The sequence below is a fragment of the Talpa occidentalis genome, unplaced genomic scaffold (assembly GCF_014898055.3).
Source record: "Talpa occidentalis isolate TD23 unplaced genomic scaffold, MPIMG_talOcc4v2.1 talOcc4.13, whole genome shotgun sequence".
NCBI classification, from domain to species: domain Eukaryota; kingdom Metazoa; phylum Chordata; class Mammalia; order Eulipotyphla; family Talpidae; genus Talpa; species Talpa occidentalis.
The window spans coordinates 92287693-92311698 of NW_023601322.1; positions in this window are offsets into that span (position 1 = coordinate 92287693).

Here is a 24006-nt window from a genome sequence, read left to right on the forward strand (position 1 = left end):
TTGCAGGTCATGCATTTCAGCAAGGCATGTTGGGTCGGGAATGTGCCAGCATGTTCCTGGAGACATGCTGAGGGATGAGTCATGGAGCAGCTTTGCAAAGCAAGACTCTGCTGCCCAGTGAGCAGCCCTCTTGCTATTTATTAGCAGTAATAAAGAAGCACAAATGATTATGTGACAACGGCAGGAGGAGCAGGGTCCAGGGGAGACAAAGGGTAATCAACTTTATGGGGAACAGTGGGGGACATGTCGGACACATACACAGGGAGGACTTCCTGTGCAGGTACTTGATGTAATTTCTGAGCTACTCCCAGACTACCTAAGACCATGGCCACACAATCAAGTCATCAGCTACCTAGGCATCTCTGGCTTCCTTGTGATGTGGGCCATTGTCTTAAGGCAGTCATGCAGAAGGGCCTTATCCAATTATTTTACACATACACACACACACACACACACAAATAGATGAAGAGGAAAAGAAAGCACCCAATACTGAAAAAAATATGTATTTGTTGACTTAGTTCTAAAAACCCAAGATGTAGTGTCGTAAATATGGAAAAAAAAACAAGTCAGTAGCCTATAGAGACAAATTTCCAAATTTGGTGGCTTTTTTATAACCAGATGAGTCATTCTCTGCTTGCATTCTTTCTTTCCAATCTATTCAAACATTAGCAAGTTTCACTTGTCTGAAAGAAAAAACCACCAAGTACATGCCATTTTCTCATAAATTACCAATTCTGTTAATCTCAATAATTATTTAAGTCGATGACCTTTAACTATCAGTTCTGACAAAGGAGGATGGTAATATATGGTGCCAAGATAGTTGGCATGTAATGAAAATGGTCCAATTTAATTAAAATATAAGTTATTGTTAGAAAGAAAGGTCATACTAAGAAAATGTCATCTCAGAAGTATATTAGCAAGCACCCTTAGTGTTTGTTACATGTAAAATACACAGTTAGTACTTGACATTTGGAGGGGAAATTGGAACTATTCATGATATATACTTGAACATTTTTGTGTTTTCATGCTGCATTTGTTAATCATATTCACATTATTTTTTAATCAGTGAAATGTTAAATAGAATACTTTATATTTTACCTTGGGTACTGTTTTACTGATAAATTAACACATTTTTAAAAAGTCAATGTGATTGAAAGAATATTTAGAGAACACAAAGTTTTCACTTACATAATTGGTATAATTATGAAATATATAGTATTTAAAGAGGAAATATAAGAAACACATCTTAAAATTTAATTTGCCAGAAGTATAGAAATGTGATTCTTATATATTGCCAATATTCAATTGTAAAAGTTTAATATATTTGTTTTAGATATGCTTTATGGTAACATAAAGCTGATATCACCTTATGGTAGTACTAGTGAAGTTATTTGGGTTTCAGGTTTCAGACATTTTGTCCCTAAGAAATCACTAGGTAGAGGTATGGGAATCTGTGAAGATGAATAGAAATGCATCTCCACAATGGAACAAATAAATAATCTTGCTGGAAGTATGAAAAATTATGTTCCTTTAAGTTCTCTCACTTTTTCACAAACAAAGTATTCTTAATTCATATTATCATGTGACTCAATAAATACTGAAGCATTGTAGATCTAGACAATTTCGGCATCTGGGCTCACTAAAGATAATGTCAATTTACATTCTTCTACAATTTTTACTACATGCTAAGTTGGAAGGGGAAAAATGTTCAAAACTTTCTTTAAAAATACCATCCCTCCTGAATTTTACCCTAATACATGTTGTCATTATGCCATTTTAATTGGGAAAATCAAAATAAAAGAAATAGCTAGCCCTATATATTTAATATTTTTGAGGTGATGTTGATGATATTGTCCATTTTATCATTCAGCATTTTTTGTAATAAAGACATATTGAAAATTTAATGCCTTGTTTTAAAGCAAGAAAATATGCTTTTCTTACTCTGAAATCATATTTCTTATTTGGATTTTATAATGACTGTATTTCCTTTTGCGATGACTAACAAGAGATTCAGAGGCAAATATTTATCGTTCTCCATCAAGGGTTTTTGATTTATGACATATATCTTTGTGTAATATTATCAAGTTTAGTTTTATTTTGTCTATCCCTACTTATAATCTTAATAAATGTACTTGTGAATAACAAACTGTTTGAGAAATATTATGAACATCTGACATAAATATATTATTTTCATATACTAACATCGTATAATTTAGCAAATTATTTAATTGTTTCTAAGTAATAGCTCATGACTAGAAATAAGCACTCGTGAAGAGATGCAGAATTCATCAGATGTAGCACTGATAATATTTGGTAATTTGTAATGTTGGTAATACTTTTCTGATACATGGAAGACATATGTGAGTTCCTGTTTATAAATGTACTTTTAAAAGAATATTACTCCTTTTTTATACATGTTATAGTCTTTGAGTCAAAGTATAATTCCAAAAAATGTCTTGATAAAACAATAAGAGAAGAGGTGAGGTACCGACCCCCTTGTCAAGCTTTCTGAAGTTTCATGAAAAGTTAAATCAACATGAAATCAACTAGTTAGGGCTACTACTCCCATGGTGGAAATAATAGCATCTAAATTCCTTTATCTAGAAACAGTCAAATTTGAAATAATATCAAATTTGTACCTATAAGGTAATTACACATTTTTGAATCACCTTAGATGAAAACATTTTGTATTTAAATATTCCATTAGATTCATCAAAGTTCTCTATATTTTTAAGAAGAATACTTGATTTATTAAAGAGAAAGTGATTGCCCACTATTACTAGTCACTCTTCTGGTCTACATTAAATCAATAGTCAAAAAATCAAAAGGTCTCCTGACATCAGAGTTTAAATCATAATTTAAAAATATCTGATCACAAAAATCTACAAAGAGCTGATAAGACTCAACAAAAACAAGAAAATAGTCCAGTCAAAAAATGGGCAGAAGAGCCAAAAAGAAACTTCTCCAGAGAGGAAATATAAATGGCCAACAGGCATATGAAAAAATGTTCAACATCACTTGTAACCAGGGAAATGCAAATCAAAACTACCATGAGATACCATCTTACACCAGTGAGAACGGCATATATTTAAAAAACTAGCAATAACAAATGTTGGTGAGGTTGTGGAGAAATAGGAACTCTCCTGCACTCTGGTGGGAGTGCAATCTGGTCCAACCACTATGGAGAGCTGTGTGGAGATTTCTTGACCCACTAAAGATAGAGCTTCCATATGATCCAGAAATTCCACTCCTAGGTATTTACCCAAAGGACACAGAAACATCAATTCCAAAGAGCACCTGCACCCCTATGTTTATAGCAGCACTATTTACAATAGCTAAGCTTTGGAAACAACCCAAATGCCCAAACATAGATGACTGGATCAAGAAGATGTGGTCCATATACACCATGGAATATTATTCAGTAATCTATAAAGATAAACACATGTAGTTTGCAGCAACATGGATGTCGCTGGAATATATCATGCTCAGTGAAGTAAGCCAGAAAGCAAAAGAAAAATACCGGATGGTCTCACTCATAGCAGGAATTTAGAAAACATAAATAAGGGACAAGGAAAAAGACCAATTAATATAAAGTAAAAATCAAAATCAACAAGCAACTATGTGACTATAAACCAGAGACACACTACGGGGTGGGCGGGAAGGGTGGGAGAGGAAGGATTAGGGTCAAAATGAGGGGGGGTGCAATTGTATAGGGAATGCAACCAAAATGAAAATGCTTACATTGTGCAAAAATGAAAAATGATGTAAGAATTATATACAATATTAAAAAAATAAAAAAGAGAAAAGGAAAAAAAAGAAAAATATAGAAAAAAAGATTTCCAAATAAATATAAAAGAAAAAATATGAGGCAAGAAATAGTACTGCACAAATAATTTTAAAATATTACTGTGAAGCACTGGTGAATTGTTTATTTATATAGGATAGAGAGGAAAGAAATTTCTAAAGGGGTGTTAACCTATTTGGAGAGAAGAATATTAACAAGTGGACCTCCCTGGTGGTGCAAGGGGTTAAGACACAACCTATGAAGCTGTCTGCAGCCAGTGCAGCATGAGTTTGATCCCCGGCTGGCCAGGGAGCAGCCCACATGGTTCAGCAGACCTCTTCTGTCTCACCCACTGCTCCCCTCAGCAGTGTACATTGGTCAATCTGGCTGTTCTGTTCCCCTCTGTCTCTGGCTAATCCTCTCACCCCTCACACCTCTGGCCAGTACAACCATTCTTGTATGCATAAATAAATAAATCTTTAAAAAAGAATATTAACAAGCAATGAACCACAAGGAAATCAAATGAAAGCATCCTGATAAAATGAATAGCTAGTGCAACTTTAAAACTGGTAATAGTATTAATGTTTTGGATAGAGAGCAAATTTTGTGGCCTGAATAAAATATCAAGTATAAGAAATGTATTACATGTGGCCAGAGAGATTAATAAATGCCAAATTATGTAGGCATTTGTAAAATAAGTTAAAGGATATGGATATTATTCTACATAAGATTGGAAGTCAGTAGTGTGTTCTGAATAAGATTATTCTAGATACTTAATGATAAAAAATACTTAATGATGGGTAGAGGGAGATCAGATAGAGATCAGAGGGTGATACTGATGTCATTGCTAATAGTTGAGACAAAAAGATGAACTTGAGTTGAGCTATAGATGTAGAGACAAGAAAACATAATTCATTGGATGCTTATTGAAAGGAATGAGGGCAGAGATGCTCACAGAAACAATTTATTTTAGTTGGGTAAATGGTGTAACTTATCACTACGAACTGGAGGAGCTGGAGGTCGCACTATAAACTTGTCTCCTAAGTCCCACAGTTTTGTGATATTGAATTTGAAATGCATGTTACATACCTATTAGTCATTATTCTATGTCTGTATTCTATATCAGACTGAATATGCCAAGTAATTACTTGACTTATGGATTATCATCTTCAGAAATAAGTTCAAATTGAAGGAACAGAATGAACCATCATCACCTCAGTGCAGTTTCCAAGCCACTGAAATAGAGAAAATCATTTTGGGAAAATGTATGATGAGAAGGATGGGAGAAAAGAGAAATCTAAAACTCGTTTCAAATTTTAGAAGTTGAGCAGTGAGGGAAGAATGAGTAGTCAGAAATTGATAATTTAATGAGTGGGAAAAAGAATAGAAATTAGATTTGAAAAGGCAAGAAAACATAGTGTCTCAATAAGGAAGGAATATTTGAAGAATAGCTCTAGAGAAATAAGTAAGAACAAAATCCTCAAACATACACAGACTTATTAATGTAGAGATCACTGATTAAGTTCACAAGAGAATTATCAAAGGAACACTAAGAAAAGGTCTAGATATTTAGATGATTTGAAAATAGGATGAGAAGAGAGGTAAGTGAAGCTAAAAGCAGGGAATCACTGTAGTTATTTATTATAAATAAGAGACAATCTAAATGAAAACAAAATTAAGAAACAATTATATGAGGAACTCAAAGTCTTTTATCAAATAGTGTGACTAATGCTGGGCAATGAAAACACTGAAATAAAACTGCATCAAAATAATAGTAGTAAATATATTTTATAAATAATTATAAAACATAATGTAATGCCCCAAAACAAGTCTGTATAAAGATAAACCAAAACTCAACAAATGTGTCTGCTTCTGAACTCTCAAATCATATTTACAAACTGAGAAGATTAGAAATAGTGTCATGGGATTTCATACATGCAAACATGTATGAAACTTTTGAGATGCAATCATGTTGTGCAGGTATCAATAGTTCATTTGTACTGGCTGAGTAGCATTCCACTTTATGGATAGTCATGAAATGCTTAATAACATTCTAATCAACAACAAATTTGAGATACAAAGGTGGTCCCAAAAGGCTCTGAATATAAACAAAGTGTAGTAGGCTAGCACCCAGGCTTGTTTAGTTATGCACTATAATACTTGCACAATGACCAAATAGTTTAATGATGGTGCATTTCTCAGAAGGTATCTCTGTGGCTAAGTGATGCATGACAGTATATCACAACTGCTTGCCCCTTCTTTTTTTAAAAAAATATTTATTTATTTATGCATACAAGAGCTGGGGTACAAGAGGAAGGCCAGAGGTGTGGGGAGATGAGAGGATTCCCTAGAGACAGAGTGGGGAACAGAACAGGCAGAATGACTGAAATACACTGCTGAGGGGAGCAGCAGGAGAGATCTGCTGCACCATGTGGGTAGTTCCCTGCTCGTCTGGAGATTGAACTTGTGCTGCAGAGGCTGTGGACAGCTTCATAGGTTAAACCTTAACCCCTTGCGACACCAGGGAGGCCCTGCTTGTCCCTTCTATTGTTAAAGGACATTTGGACTATCTTGAACTTTTTTTTGTAATGGACAAAACATTGCCCGTCTTTATGTACAACAGAAGAGAGAGTTCAGAACTAGACCCACACACAGATGGTTAGTGAATTTTCTGCCGAAAGGAAAAGGCACTTATATGAGGAAATCAAAGGCTTTTATCAAAGAGTGCTACAGCAACTGAATAATAATCATGAAGGAGGAAAAATGGGCCTGGACACTCCACTGTCACATCATGAACCAAAACTAATTTAACATTGTATTATAAATTTAGATAGAAAAGCCAAAATTATAAATCTTCTGAAGGAAACCAGAAAAATATCTGGGAGACATAAAGATTTATTAAAAAACGCTAACCATAAAGGAGAAAAATATATAAATTTGCCTTTCTGAAAGTTGAAATTACTGACCATGTATACTGAGAGGGAAAATGAACAGACTCCTGTCATAAATAGTGCAAATAATTCTATCCTGTACATGTCACTTCCATTGACAACCAAAACATGGGTTCCCATGTACTTATTTCACAAGCATCAACAAAAGTTATTCATTTTTCCAGCTTCTCCTACCAGATTTTCATTCATCATTGCACATTCTATAGCATTTTTCTTGCTTCTTTTGAACTGAGGGACTAATGGAATAATTTTGCAGATGGAAAGTTAGTGAGACAAAACTTAAACACACATATTTTATTAATTGTAATGCATAGAAAAATGATGATGGATTTGGTGAAGCACTCATTTGGGGAAAGAAGTGATATGTATGTCAGTTTGCTTAAGTAGATGCCAGGCCAAGCTCTTAGAGGACTTGGTAGGGAATCCCCACAGTGGAGGCGAGTGTGGATTGTGATTCAGGGACTGAGAGTGGCAGAGACCAGACAGGACTGATGACCTAGGAAAGAGCAAGGACATCCCCCAATCACAGTTAAGTCAATTTAGAATTCACATTTCCTAAATACATCAGCCCAACAATGCTACTCTATGCAAAACAGTGTTGATTCTCCATGGTCGAAAACATTACTAAAGTATTAGAAAATTATATTGGAATATTGTTTACATCCCTGATTAAGTGGTTTGTCTTTAATAAGGGACAGGGAGGATTAGTGAAAACACTGGCAATTTCAATAGACACAATACGCTTGAATCCTCGCATAATTAAACAGCTTTACGAGGCAGCTTTTAACAGTATTATTCAAAATCCCAGAATAAATTTCCCATATCCCTTCACTAACCTGGTACAATGGGCCATAACCTTGAGTTTGTGAATAAGATTAAAAATAAAAAGATGCAAGGGACATCACCCTTGCAAGAAAGCTGATTGTACAGTCCTGACTTCTAAAGAAAAAATGCTTGCATGTTTTCAGGTAGTGAGAAGGTGACTAAGGCTTTAAGATCTTTGCCCTATACTGGATGTCAGCTATATGCTAATGGAAGCATCAGGAAAGGCACTGGTCAACAGGTTCAACCCAGGCCTAAAACATAGCGGTGCAAAAATTACAATCAAAACATCTTAGCTTTCTTTGATATACGCTATTTATTGAACAAGGTCACTTCCTTAAGAAAGATCAGGATTAGGAGAAAATTCAATCAATCTATAACTTGGATGCAAAGGACAGATATATGAGATGGACATGACTATCATGAATAAATGCATCATTTTAATTATTAGACCTTCACCTTTTGTTAGAAAATGTGCATTTGCTATTGAATTAAATATATCACTTAAATTATCAAGTGTTTCATCGTTATAATTCATAAACTAGGAATATAAGTTATCTTTTACCGATCCCATAAAATATCTAAAAGAACCGTCCATGTTTAATCAATCATCCATAATATGAAGTCCTTAAACATCAATGAAGAGAGCACATATTAAAGTAAGTCCTCAACTGTGAGAGACTGAAGCCCAGAAGCCTGAAGGCACCTATTACGTGCAATTAATCAACTGCTCCCCTCAATATCTAGTACAACACTGTGCACCATTCTTGACAGAATCCTGAAACTGGCCAATGAAATATATTTTTTTTCAGTCAGAAGATGAATATGTCCGGGGCTTATAATGCACAGTAACTGACAATTGTGTATTGTTTACCTGGGAATTGCTAACAGAATACATGAAAATATTTTTTAAAAAGGTAATTATGTGAAGTGATGGATGTGTTAAATAACCTTGTGGAAACCACTTCACACTGTATGTGCAATATAGGTACATCAAATCATCACCATGAACCCTAAATTTATACAATTATTCTAGGTTAATTATATCACTAGTATTTTCTGATTCTTTTTACTCTCAATAACGATACCATTCAACTGGTTTCTACAATCTGGGTGAATGGAGAGGCACTGCACTGTGGAAATTTTCACTCAAATCACTATCCACAGGATTTAATTCTCCTTTCCTCCTGAAATTCCTCATCTAATAGATTAGACCACTGTGAAAGTATCTATTATTATCAAGATATAACTTACTTATTAATTTCAGGTCATATTTAATTCCTCTTGTTTTCAAATACTTCTCAGAAATTGGATTGATCAAGTCTGCACAAATGAATAATCTGTACAAATTCAAAATTAAATTCCAGCCATGAAAACAGGGTATTATCACAATTGCTAGATTACGCATGCTGTATTAGTTTGCTAGGACTACTGTTAAGAAAGCATTGCAACTGGGTAGCTTAACAGCAGAAATTTATTTCAGCAAAGGCTGCAGTGTTTGTGGGATTTAAGCTCAAGTCTCAGCCCTTATCCTGAATGCTTTGAAGGGAGGACCTGTCCCAGGCTTAAGGAGAGTCATCTTCATGTTCACCTGGTGGTGTCCTGGTACACATGGCTGTGTCCAGATTTTATTTTTTTATAAGGATATCAGTCATATTGGATTAGAGCCCATCCAAAATGGCATCATTTTAACCTATATCTGTAAAGACCCCATGTACAAGCAAGGTCATATTTTGAGGTTCTGGGGGCTAGAAATTCGGAACATGGATTGGGATGGGGACAAAATTCACCCCATATACGAGTACATATTTTATGCATGTGATAATGTGGTTTATGCACTGTTATACATCATCCAGATGTAGTGAAAAGTTATGACATGAAAAATACAAAACTGACTTAAATCATGCTCGATTTATGTATGCTGAACATCTTCAAGACTTTAAACATTGACTCAAATAAATGAGACAAGAGGTAATTATAATTTTCTGAATTAGAAAGGAAAGACATGCTTCTGAAAAGAAATGCTTTAGACACGAAGACTTCCCTTACATCACAGCTCTTTTTGAACATTACATGCTATACTCAGAGACCTCCAGAGAACTATATGCAATTTCTGGCTAGGGTTTTACTATCCACAAACACCCCTACTTTGATGATGTGATCTTGATTTCCTAAAATTTTACACAAACTGAATTTCCTAAAATTTTAGACAAATTTTCCCTACATACATTAAAATTTTGTACAAATATTGCCAATTACACTCCAGCTACATTATGGAAACAACTAAGGGCACGGACACACACACACACACTCACACTCACACACACACACACTTAATGGAATACTACTCAGCCATAAAAAGATAAAATCTTGCCATTTGCAATAATATGGATGGAAATAGAGGGGATTATGCTAAGCAAAATAAGTCAGCAGGAGAAAGACAAATATTAGATGATGTCACCCATTTGTGGAATATTAAAGAAGCAAAATAAAGAAAAAAGACAAAACTAATAAATTTGACTACAGATTTAAATGATCCAGGATGGGGCAAAGAGCCCAGTGTTGCTTTGGTCGTGGGCATGGTGTGGTACAGTAAATTGAAGAGGTATTAGCCAATGTCCCTAAATCATACAGTGTTGTAAATCAATGTTATCTTAATAAAAATAATGCAATTTCAAAAATAAATTATATGTGCATGAAAATCACAGGATTTCCTTTCACATCTAGGGTTGATCCCTCATTTTCCCTGAAGCTGCAGAGATTTGAATAAAACTTCATATATATATATATATATATATATACATATATATATCATGGCAACTTATCTTTGATATTTCAATTTATATGACATTTAATTTTAATATTTTTTGATTGAGTAAAATATTATCTTTTTTAAAGATTTATTCATGTATATAAGAACTGGGGTTGGGGTACAGGCCAGAGGTGTGGGGATGAGAGGATTCACCAGAGATAGAGTGGGGAACAGAACAGGCAGAATGACTGAAATACACTGCTGAGGGGAGCAGCGGGTGAGTCAGGAGAGGTCTGCTGCGCCATGTGGGTAGCTCCCTGCCTGGGGATTGAACTCATGCTTCAGTGGTTGCGGATAGCTTCATAGGTTGCGTGTCAAACCTTGTGCCACCAGGGAGGCACTGAATAGTATCTTTTTAAAAATTTATTTGAGCAAACAACTTTATTCCTATGTAGAAAACCTGTTAAAATTCTTCTGTGCTGACTATGAAATTACCAATCATCAAAGGTTTTCTCTTAATGGTATTAATAGCAAGGATAAGACACCTTAGTAAAAATCTTGGTTGCTCAGTATTTATGTGAATTCTGTGGAATTCTAAAACCAATCTGAGCTTGCTTTTTTACATTGGTTAAAAATCTATGTTTCATGATCAACCCAAATGGTGGTTCTTTCATGAACAAAATATCATTGGAAAATTATTTTTTACATGCGTCTGAAATATATTTTAGTATTTCAAATATTGAAAACATTGTTTTCTCTGAGACTTTTTACTTCCTTTTGGACACTACAAATTGTGGCAAACTTTATTTTCCAAGCAAGATGCTTTCATCACTTGGTAATGAAAATCTTCTTGAGTACGGCTTATTATCAATTAACACATATCTGACACAGAGCTGACACAAGGCTGACATTATGTGACACCCATTGAGATCTTTCACTCTCTTGTACATTCTTCTCTAAACATTGTCATTGCTTAATAGAATAAAAAAATTCATTAGATTTGCTTCCATAATTGTCCTGTTCAACTGAAAAATTATTTTTCAATGTTGTGAGAATGTTCACTTTTTTAAGATTTATTTATTTATGCATACAAGAATGGGGTACAGGCCTGAGGTGTGGGGGGTGAGGAATAACCAGAGACAGAGTGGGGAGCAGAACAGGTGGATTGATTGAAATACACTGCTGAGGGGAGCAGCAGGCGAAACAGGAAAGATCTGCTGCACAATGTGGGTAGCTCCCTGGCTGGGGATCAAACTCGTGAAGCAGCTGCAGATTGCTTCATGGTGCTGAAGCTTAACCCCTTGTGTCACCAGGGAGGCCCCTCTCATGTGGCTTTGATTTGCATTTCCCTGGTAAGTGATGAACATTTTTTTGTGGGTCTGTTGGACAGCTCCATAAGTTTTTCAGAAAAATATGTTTTGCTCATCTGTCCATGTTTTGATTGGAGTATTGGTAGTCTTGTTGAGTTTTATGAGTTCTATGCAGGTGTGTTATAAGTCTCTTATCAAATCTATGACGTGCAAATATTCTCTCCCACTAGGTAGGTTGTCTTTTCATTTTAATTAAATTTGCTGTAAAGAAGCTTTTGGGGTTGATGCCCCACTTGTTTACCTTTGCTTTTGTTTCTCCTGCCCAGTGATGTCTACAGACATCACTAAGGTCAATGGCATGGGGTGTTTTGCTTGTGTTTTCTTTTATTTAATTTTGTGGTTTCAGGTCTTCTATCCAAGATGAACATGTAATTCAAAAGCAATACTAACCATCAAGAAATTTCTAGTTTGCTTCTAACTTTACAGTAGTTATATGAGGATATGCTTAAACATACTCATTTAGAACTATACTGTTCTTATTTGGATGTTTATTAAAATTATGCTGTGTTTTGTTTTAAGTTTTCTGTAGTTACATGATATAAAACCATGATGTAGAAAGTTTTTTGACTACAGGGGGAGAAATAGATTAAATGTGATTATGAGGTAAAAGGAAATTTAAATAACTGCAAATGATTTTATGCTTGGTTAAGCTTAAGACAATCTTTGAGATGCCTCTGAAAAGATTTATAAAGAAATATTAAGTTTACAAAGACATGCAGTCTAACAGTATTCTATCTTATTAATAAAGGGAAATATCAAAATATTTCTCACTTTTCTTATTTTGTCACATTTAAATTTATTTGTAGCTCAATGACAAAATAGTAATCTTGTAAAACTTTCATAGTGACTTTTCATATAATTTTGCATTGATTTCTATTCCTGATCTTATTCTGATACTCTCCCCAGATCCCTCCAAACACTCTATAATCTTCCATCCGTCTGTTTATCTCCCAGTCAATTCTCCAGTCTTGATCACTTATCAAACAATGTGGTCCTCAAGGTCCTTTTTATATGGAGAGCGGAATATATACATCAACAGAGTAGGATTTCAAAACAGAGATAGGTTTTCTGTGCTTATTCATCATTTTACTATCACACATCATAATATCAAGAATGATTTTGTTACTGCACTTATAAATAAGGCCCAGGTTATCTGCAAGAATAGCATACTTCCGTTTGCTTCTGCAACTTGGCTTCTCAGTTTTTTTCTTATACAGTCTTATGACTTAATTTAAGCTTACACTGTTCTTTTTCTTATTACATACAAAGACACCATGTGTTTTACTACTTTTCCCAAGAAACTATTTCTACTCTAATGTTCACCCATCATCTGTTTTTAAAATGCCCTTTACTTTTTGTATAAAATAGCTTTCAAAATGTTTCACTAATAAATGAACACAAGCATTTATTATTTTATTTTTGTATCAGAATAGCCATATCTGAGACTTTATAGATGTTTATGTTATAAATGGTTATTTTATCTCTCTCTTACATTGTGACACAACTTCCATTTTATTTTATTTTTTTAATATTTTATTTTATATAATTCTTACATAATTTTTCATTTTTGCACAATGTATGCATTTTCCTTTTGGCTATAGTCTCCATAAAACTGCACCCTCCATTTTGTTTTTTTAAAAAGTATACAAGAAATTTTAATTAGCAGTAAATTTTAATATAATAGTAAAAGGCGCATCAAAACTTATTTCTTTATTAAAATGGTTAAATGTATCCATTGTAGCTCAAGAATCTTGGACTAAAACTACTGTCATCTTATTGTCTGAATATTGCTATATTCTCCATAGGTTGATTGTTATATAGAGTTTCTTATCCAAGAACCCAAAAAGAAATAGGGTGGAGACCTCACTGGCCATATGTCTGTTTTCATGCTCCTTTCTATTTTTGTTGGCAATAGGATTCTTTTGGAGACATTATTTTGTTGTACTAGATGAACTGTGTAAGATGTAATACAGAGATGAAATGCAGTTCCTGCCTTAATCTGTTTTTGTTAACATTAAAAAATAAAAATAGGAGGGGCCTCCCTGGTGGCGCAGGGGTTAAAGACAGTGCTATCAAGCTATCACCAGCCACTGCAGCATGAGTTCGATCCCCAGGCTGGCCAGGGAGCTGACCTAAATTGTGTAGCACACCTCTCCTGCTTCACCTGCTGTTTCCCTCAGCAGTGTATTTCAGTAGATCTGCCTGTTCTGTTCCCCACTCTCCCCGGTGAATCCTCTCAGCCCCTGTACCTCTGGCTTACACCCAGTTCTTGCAAGCATTAATAAATTAATCTTTAAAACAAACACAGGAACTTTTTTTTTCACAATTCTAGATGTTGGAGTTTCACCATAGCAATACAGCATGATCAAGCAAGGGCCTTTGACTGGGTTAGATTTCTTCCATCCCCACATGGGAGAAGTGGCTAGGAATCTCCATGGCGTCCAATTCAGGAGGGCTCCACCCTAAGTTCCCCTGGGGAGGCCCTCACCTAAGGACCTAAGTAAGTTCCTCTGGGGAGACCCTCACCTCCAGTCCTATCACACTAAGGGTTAGGATTTCAACATAATCAATTCTGGAGGAGCACAAACATTCAGACCCTACAGTGACTATCAATTTCTAACAAATTAAAACCATTTTACTTATTAAAAAAAAAAAACAATTACTGAAAATAACCAAAGTCAGTTTGAATCTAGCACCAGCTTGATGGTGTGATGAGACAGAGTATAAATTAATCCGGTGTTATGTGGCTCCGCATTCACTCTGCATTCTTCTAAATAAAAGACCAATTTAATAGCTGCATACATCATTAGGCTTTATTGCACTATTCTTCCTCTCCACTGGGCTTGTCCTTCTTTCAGGGTATAAAAATGTACAAATACATAAATTGATAGTACTTACTTTCATTCTATATCCTAAAAACAGTGAAAATAAAATGAGAGAGGAAAAACCCAAAAAAATATGAGTGTGAAGCTAAGCATCATCGATGATCTTGGCTCCTGAATAGATGTAGAAAGATGTAGAAAGCTGCAGTAAAACTATTGATGAGATACAGTGTTTGTGGAATGTCCTGGATAATTCAGAAAGAAACATTGACACGTTGGACAAGGGATTTCCCTACTTTTCATAGGGAACCATCTTGAATCATGTTCAGAGGGAATCGACAGAAATCTATAGCCTTTCTTCTGGACTTTATGCTTTTCTCACAGTGACCTATTCATATACATCCCTTGTCTTTTAACTTCGACTGGACTTTATCGATTTTCATTGAGAAGTAATTCTCTAATTTATACCACAATGCTCCAGGAATATTTCATCTACAGGGGAGAATGAGTTAAGGTAGTCACTAACATATAGTCTGAAAACACGCTATTCTCTACGTGTTCAATTTTCTAAATTGCAGTCATTTCATTATAATAATATAATCACCTAAGTGATAAGGTGATATTCTTTTTCTGCTTTTACAGATAAATTGAGGCATAAAGAGATTAAGTAACTGAATCAGTGTCTTCCAGTGCTGGTAAGAATTTTAGGCTGGCTAGTTGAGTCCAGTATTTGCTCTCAGTCATTATGCTACCCTGCTTTCCACCTTCTTTTCATCAATGAAGAAACATTTGTTAGGGATCTTAAATAAGATTACCAAGATGTGATATATACACACAATGGAATATTATTCAGCAATCAAAAAATATAAACTCATGCCATTTGCAGCAAAATGGGTAGAGCTGGAAGGGATGATGCTCAGTGAAATAAGCCAGAAAAATACTGGAGGGTTGCACTTATAGGAGAAATGTAGAGGATACAAATAAGGGATCAGGTGAAAAATTATAATAGTGAAAATCAAAATCAACAGGCAACTATAAACCAGAGACATTCTTTGGGGTGTGGGGGGGGAGGGAGTAGGATTACAACAGTATTGGGAAGAGCACAAGGGACTATGGTGATGGTATATGGGTGAGTGGGTGGTGGGAATTTCATGGGGACTGTAACCGAGATGAGAAAGCACTCATTTTACAAAAATGAAGAAGGATGTAAAAAATACATTAAATATATAAATAAATTTGGAAAAAAAAAGATGACCAAGGAATTGTGAATTTTGCTAATAAAAGGTAGGTCGTGCCCTTACCCTAAATTCCTCAACAGCATTGGACAATATTTTCCATTCCCTACACCATAAGAGTCACTCCAAAACAGTGTTTACCTGGTAATGATCTTCTCTTGGCTTTCTTCCTAGTCCTCATTCTGCCTTTCACCTTCTCTAATTCTAACAGTTGCTCCTTAAAAGTTATAAGCCTTTGATTCTCTTTGCTTCTTCATTGGCATTTCTTCCTGGATGAGCTCACCCAATTTTATGACTTCATCCATCATTTACAAGCAATGACTCCCAAATATCTATCTCCAAATCACATATTGTTCCTTACCTAAGTCATTTCTGTCCAGCTCCATGACTTAAAGGAATCCCAAATCAATATGTCCAAACTGTTACATATCATTTACTTTCCCCAAGTGTCTTCACTCTTATGCCTCCTCTGCACTAATGGCAATGCAAGAAGCAATGCAGTATTCCAAGTATAAAATCCAGAATTATTTCACTTGCCCAGGTCCACGCTTCTCTCTGTCACATAAGCCACAGTTATGGGTTGAACTGTGTCACCCAAAAAATATGTTGAAATTCTAACCCCCTATACTGTAGAATGTGACCTTATTTGGCAATAATGTAATTTGCGAATATAGTTTGTTAAGGTATACACTAGAGTGGACCTAAATCAGTATGACTGCTGTACTTAGAGGAAAGAAGAATCAGATATGGAAAATGACATGTGAAGAGGGAAGAAAAGATTGGAGTTAGGTAGCTTTAAGAAGCAGAGGAGGGCCTCCCCAGTGATGCAGCAGTTGAGCGCTGGGCCGAGAAGCTGCCCACAGCCTCTGCAGCATAGGTCTGATCCATGGCCGCTGGGTGAGAGTCCCACATGGCGCACAGACCTCTCCTGCCGCCCGCTGCTCCCGTCAGCAGTGAACTTCGTCAGTCTGCCTGTTCTGCTCTCCTCTCTGTCTCTGGTGAATTCTCTCACCCTCCCGCACTTCTGACTGTACACAGTGCTTGTATAAATAAATAAATAAATATTAAAAAAAAAAAGAAGCAGAGGAGACAAACTCCAAAAACTCAGACATGGAAATGATTTCCCTAGATCTTTCAGAGAGAGCAAAGTCATGGTGACATCTTGATTTTGGACTTCCAGCCTTCAAAAATATGAAGATAATAATTTTCAGTTCCTTTATGGCATCAGTTTGCTCGACTTTATAAGTGCAACCATAGGAATCTAAAACAGTCACTCTACCTTGACTCTTACTTCTTATGCTTATTTTCCTTTCTGTCTCCTCAAATCAAGGTCTCGTGGTTTGATTTGGTTTTGTCTCAGTCATTTCTGAAGTTTCCATTAATATTTTTCTACCCTCATTCTCAAGAAATATAGCCAGGTTGATGTTCCAAAAATACCAATCTGAATCTTCCATTGTCCTGCTTAAAATATTTGCAGACTTGTCACCGCACGTAAATTCAATTTCAAATTAATGTGGTTTTGAACAACCCATTCTAGAACACCACCTTTCTCTGGAGCTTCCACATAAGCCAGCTTCAGACATTTTCTCTATGCTGCTAGGCTAGAAACCCAGTTAAAACTACACTTTTTTCAAACCTTGAAACAACTAAATCATGCATTTCCCATTTCCGAGAGAACTGCCTCATCCTCTACCCACACTACCTCACCTTCTCAAGACTCCTTTACAAGACTGAGCTGAACTTAGTAACTTAATAGTGGGGAGAACCTAAGTCTTGGGCTGGAGAAGGATCCCTTATTATCACATTTAAATCTGAGTTTCCCTACTGGACTGGAAGGGCAGGAGCCAAGACTTTCTGCTCAACCCCATCACCTAGAAGGACCCCAAAAATCTGTCAGGTATTTGATTTCTCTTCACCATGTCCAAATACACTCTAGCCTCCCTCTGTATTGTTACCAGAACTATCATCTCTCAATTTAACATGAATTGTTTAAAAATAAATAAAATGTTACTTTGTATGAGAGTTTACTTAGAATTACTTTCACCTAATTTTTAGTATGTCAACACCAACATTTTCATAACAAGAGGAAAACCAATCAATGTTCTTGAAAACCACACTAGATAAAGATATAAAAAGAAGGTATGTATTAAAATGCATATAATTATGTGTATTTGTAAAATATCTTTTGCTATTGTCTAAGGTAATTCTGACAGAAGTTCCAGAAAGTCTTGCTTTTTTTCTCTGTGATAATTTAAAATTAAAAACATGTTTCTTGGACTAATGAATATTTAATTTGAATAAAGTAGCTATGCTAACATTTCCCATGTTATTTCACATATTTTAAATTCCAGTCTGTATTACTACATTTAGAATTTACCTCAGAAAAATAACTACACAGAATCTTGTTTTGGATAAAATTTAGCTCTTTGTCATCAATGTTTAGGAAAAAGAGAAAAAAATATGTTATTAAATGTGCGGTACTTTATATTTGAGTCTCTAAATTATTATCATTCTTTTGATAAGACTCCCTCAAAAATAGTAAGATTTTCAATATATTTTACAGTAAGCAGTATGGACAGAGGCACAATATGTCACTGGTATCTAATACTTGCTTTATGTGATACAAGCCAATTTTCAAGGATATACTTTAAAGAAAAAAAAAAAAGACATTTCTTAATGCTTTCCAGCACATTTAAAAAGGATACTTGATGATGTTGCATTGCTGAGCATAGATAATTATTATGACTTTACTCCGGATCAGTCATTCATTGAGGCAGTATTTAACACCCTAAGGGTTATTGAGCTTTGGAAAAATAAGTTAATGCCTTTCAAAAATAGATTGCTAGATTCAGTACTAAATAATTTGGATGTGTTATTTAGTCCCTTTTCATTATTGTAGCTTAACTTTTTTTTTTTAATCAGCACAAAAGTCTATCAAGACTACATTGATGATTAATATAAATGAATAATATACTGATATGACCATAACCCTTTGGTATTGTTAACTCTGGTCACAGATGGAATTTACAACTCACAATAAGAGCTTTCCTGACAATGAAGTCATTTGAATTCACCCCTACTTTTGAAGAAACTCCAAAGTTATGATTGCAACCTTTGATTCCAGAACTTGTCTCCCTTGTGACAAAGAACCTCTGTCCTTTCGATAATGCCCATTTCTATATCACATTGCTAAATAAACAAAATAGAAATGGACAAAGATGTGAGTGTATGAATGATTTATGAAATGTGAAACTGCCTACTCATACTAAGGTGGAATTTTCCCAAATAAAATTTGTATAAAATGACCTCCACAAATGTATAGTCATCACACACAAACACACACATACATACACACACTCACACACAGACTCATGGCAATGTCAGAAAGGTAATACACAATTACCTGTTGTCGGCTGCTATTTAAATTACCACAGCTGGCCATTAAATGAAAAGCAGGGCCTCCCTGGTGGTGCAAGGGTGAAGACACAACCTCTGAAGCTGTCTGCTCCCTCTGCAGCACCATTTTGATCCCTGGTCCAGGAGCTACACACATGGTGCAGCAGACCTCTCCTGACTTACCCGCTGCTCCCCTCAGCAGCGTATTTTAGTCAATCTACCTGTTCTGTTCCCCACTCTGTCTCTGGTGAATCCTCTTATTCCCCACACCTCTGTCCTGTACCCCAGTTCTTGTATGCATAAATAAATCTTTAAAAAATGAAAAGCAGATATTAATAAATAGGACCTGATGTCTAACTTGACATTTTACAATGTCAGTTGCTATATGTCTTATAGGAACTTTATTTTTGGACTACGTGATCTGTCAGTGGAAACTAGAATCAATTTCTAAAGTGTACTTTAATTCACAATCATATACAAAAATCATGTAATAAAAAAGCAATATTATGCAAAGTCAGCAGATCCACATCTTAAATGTACTAACAAGAAGTACTCAGAGGAGAAAGTCTGAAATGGAAGGACTTTTAAAGTATTTTCTTACCATGTAACTAAATCAGATTGTATTTTAAATATAAATCTCTAATGAGGACAAATATTTTAAATTGCAGGTCACAAAACTCATAGCAAATGAGGCAAAGAAAGACAAATTGTCAGGACGTTGTCTACAATATTACTTTTATGGGCCATGCTAAAATATTCCTATAAAAACCTGTCTCCTCAGCATTCCCTTCTCTGCTTCACTGGAGGTAGAGGTTAATCCTCATCTTCAGGGAGTTCTGAATTCCCTCATATCATTTGCTTCCTTATCCCAGGAGCCACCTTGATAAATACAGGGTGGTAAACTTGGTAAGTCAGGTAGTTCTGCACAGCCCTAAACCAACATTCTTCCCTTAAAATCCCCATGTACAATCACCATAGTTTCAAAAATCTCACGATATAAATCACTTTAATAAGAGGGGAAAAAACATTCAAGGAAAAGCTGCTCTGACACATATGCTACAAAAATAATAATTGTAAGTAAAACTGAAGATCTTTCTATCCTCCTGACATTGATCCTCAGAGTCCTGAATTTGCCTCTGGTAGATTGGCTGCTTAATGGACACCACCCAGCTCTTCCTGAGACACTCAAAATATGATTTTCCTCCCATGCCTTAAACCGAATCCCCATGCCATACTCAATGCTAGCTAGTAGGGGGAAATCTGGTGAGGCAGAATATTCTGGTATTTGTTCACACTAGCGATTCAATGAGACCAAATGTATATGGCAAAACTTCAGAGACTTAGAACAAGCAGAGCCTGATGTATTTCGAGGTTGACAGCTCTCCCAGCTTACTCTGGACACCTGTTCTATTCACTCAAAAGACCTGTTTTTGTGGAACACAAATATGTACACTGGAGTGCTCTGGATAATAGTCTACGTATAGAGCAGGAGATGAAATTGAGAGAACAGTGTGATATTTAGAGAACAGTGTGAAAGTGTGATATTTATGTTGTGGTTGCCAATATTCTGATTTAATACATGATCACGAAGCTTGATTACAGTGACCTTACCTGTTCCTAAAACTGAGATCATATTTAGAATGCGGGTATCAGAATATATTACAGCTGAAAGCAATAGCACATGTTGTGTTTTTTCTTTTTTAAGATTTGTATTTATTTATGCATAGAAGAACTGGGGTGTAGGCCAGAGGTGTGAGGGGTGGGAGGATTCACCAGGGAGAGTGGGGAGCAGAACAGGCAGATCTCCTAAAATACACGGCTGAGGGGAGCAGCGGGCGAGACAGGAGAGGTCTGCTGTGACATGTGGGTAGCTCCCTGGCCGGCCTAGGATCGAACTCGTGCTGCAGAGGCTGCAGACAGCTTCACAGTGCTGTGTTTAACCCCTTGCTTCACCAGGGAGGTCCAGTACATATTGTTTTAATACTTACACATACTAGTAGTATGACCGAAAATAAACTATCCTGAGTAGGTAGTCTCAGAAAGGAAAGAAGAAGCAGTTCTCGGATGATTTCCACATGAGAACATTCAAATAACAAAATTCTCTTGACCACCAAGATGGATTCCTGTGTTATAATGTACCCATCCAAGGTGGGCATTTAGGGGGTCCTTTTGTCATTTTTGAAGACTTCATCATTGCTTATTTATGTCATCTGTCATTATCCCCAAGGACACATGAGACTGAAGGAAAAAGCATGGACTCGCCAGTTTGCAGGTCATTCAATGTGAGTGACAATCCGACAAATCAAAAGTTAAGTGAATTATATACTGACTTTCTCATAACCCTAGTCACATTGCTCTCTGCTCCCTCGTGCTTTTCTGTCTTCCTCTAGAGTAATCCTCTCTACCTCACCCTATCTCTATAGTGCTATGACTCTACTCCATTTACTCCACTGCTTTTAACTTGAATGACTTCACAGATTCCCAATTTTAGAATAGTGCCTAAGAAATAATAGAAATCAATAAGTACTTATTCAATGGAAGAAAAAGTCATTTACCAGCGATAGAGAGGTAGGAAGAACAAAGTAATTACCCACATAAATATCCAAATAACAAGATAGATGATCATTACTTCTATACTAATTTATGGTGCCTTTCCTACCTTTGGCAAAGGCCAGATCTTCTATTTTTCACCCTCTTAGTCTTTATAAAATAGTCTTTATATAATAAAATATTCAGAGATGAAATATTCCTGCCATTGCAAAATTATTGCCGTTACTGGCAATGCCTATGCTGTTACAACTTAAATGTTTATATATGGTTTCTAATTTTCCCCAGATTTAACTGATTTGTGAGTACCAACAGGATTATATTAATACTGAAGATAAAAGATAATGGATTATAGAACAACTCTTAAATTTTACTCACAGTGCAAAGTTACAGAGACTAGAAATATATAATCTCATCCTCAAGGCTCCAAGGAAAACATAGAGAGAGGAAGAATTCTAAGCAAGGAATGATGATATGGTCATTATGCTTTTAACAGACATCAATCTGAGAGCATAGATTAAAATTTGCAAAGTCCAGAAGAGAAGACATCCTCAAAGGTCATTTAGTAAAGCAAGACTGATGAAGTGAATGGAAGAACAGAAGCCATACATCAATTTAAGAGGGAAAGTCAGACTCTAGACTATCGGAATATGGTAAGAGGAGAAGACAAAACAGTCTTGTTCATTCCTAGTAATGATGAATGACTATAAGTTCTAAAACAGAGATGCAAGGAAATGGTGGTTAGTTGTTTGGTTATATTTGGATTCAAGTAAATATTTTTTACATAAATATTTTTATTTATTTATTTTTTAAAAGACTTATTTATACAAGAACTGGGATACAGGCCAGAGGTGGGAAGGGTAAGATAATTCACTAGAGACAGAGCAGGGAGAAGAACAGGTAGACAGACTGAAGACACTGCTGAGGGGAGCAGCAGGCAAGACAGGAGAAGTCTGCCGTGCCATGTGGGTATCTCCCTGGCCGACCAGGAATCGAACCAGCACTGCAGAGGCTGCAGACAGCTTCACAGCGTGGCACTCAACCTGCTGAGCCACCAGGAGGCCCTCGAGTAAATATTTTTAATGAGTACTCTGAACTGAAAATGAGACACTCAAGGGCAAGGTATGGGTTTAATCTGTAGATCTGGAGGTACTAGCAGGAAGTGGGAAGACTAGAGGTGGCATCAGAAATAAAAGATATGAAACAGCAGAGGAGAGGTTCATGACAAATTTTGCAGTAAAAGAGAAAAGAAGAAAGTAATAATCTTAAATATGTCTGGTAAGAGAAAGGAAAAACAATGAAAGTGGAAATATATGGCTAATAGGAGAAGGTACAGTAAATAAACTAGTATATTTTATGAATGAACTGTTATTTTATATCTCAGATATTTCATATATTTTATTTTTAAGTGAAAATATGTCCATTTTATTGCTGACAGTCTAATTTATAAATTATTCATTTCAATTTTGGCACTTTTACAGTGTGCACCTCAGTGCACACATATTGATGACAATATTTTTCTCATTTTGCCACTACCTCAAAAATAAAATGACTTTTTACTGTTTCAAATGTTTACTAAGCTCACAGAAGTCAATTATTAGCATTAGATTCTCAATTTCTCTTGATTTTTTTCACTTCTGCCTCATTTCATTAACACTCATTCCCCCTGTGTCTGCTGTCGATTCTCTCGTCACAGCAGGGTCCCCCAAGAAGGAAGAGCTAAGCAGCATCTTCCCAGGACACCCCAGACTGAAAGTACACGGTAACATGCACAAAATTCTAAATATGATTGGGTCAGACTAAAGAGGCAACTGAATAGCCATTGGATAGGTTATTTCTTAGGTTCTGAGATTCCATCTAATTCCTATCTCAAAATTACCCAAAGAAGGTCTAGGCTACAGGTAAGGGTATTGGTCCTGAGAAACAAAATAGCCAGGTAAGAATCTGAGAGCATCCCTGCCCCACATGGTTCTTCCTAAGTCACCTGGTAACTGAGTCCACTATTTGTGTTAGCTAATTGCTCATCTTTGGCAAATCTCTATTGAAAGGGTCGTTTTCTAAGTTGAAGCCAAGTTTCCACCTAGAGGAGGCTCCTTCCTCCCAGAGGGACCTGGAAATGTGGGAGCTGTCTCTCTTGATGTCTGCCTTTCAACGAGGACTCTCAAGATGTTTTTCCTTTAAAGAGATGGTAGCCACATGCTTGAGAACGACAGTCCTGCTCAGACAGCTGGAAAAAATAAAAAAGACCAATCTTTCTAAGGGCTTGGGAAACTTTAAAGAGATGCAAAAACACCTGTAAGTTTTCTAAGGTAAAGGAAAAAAGGAGA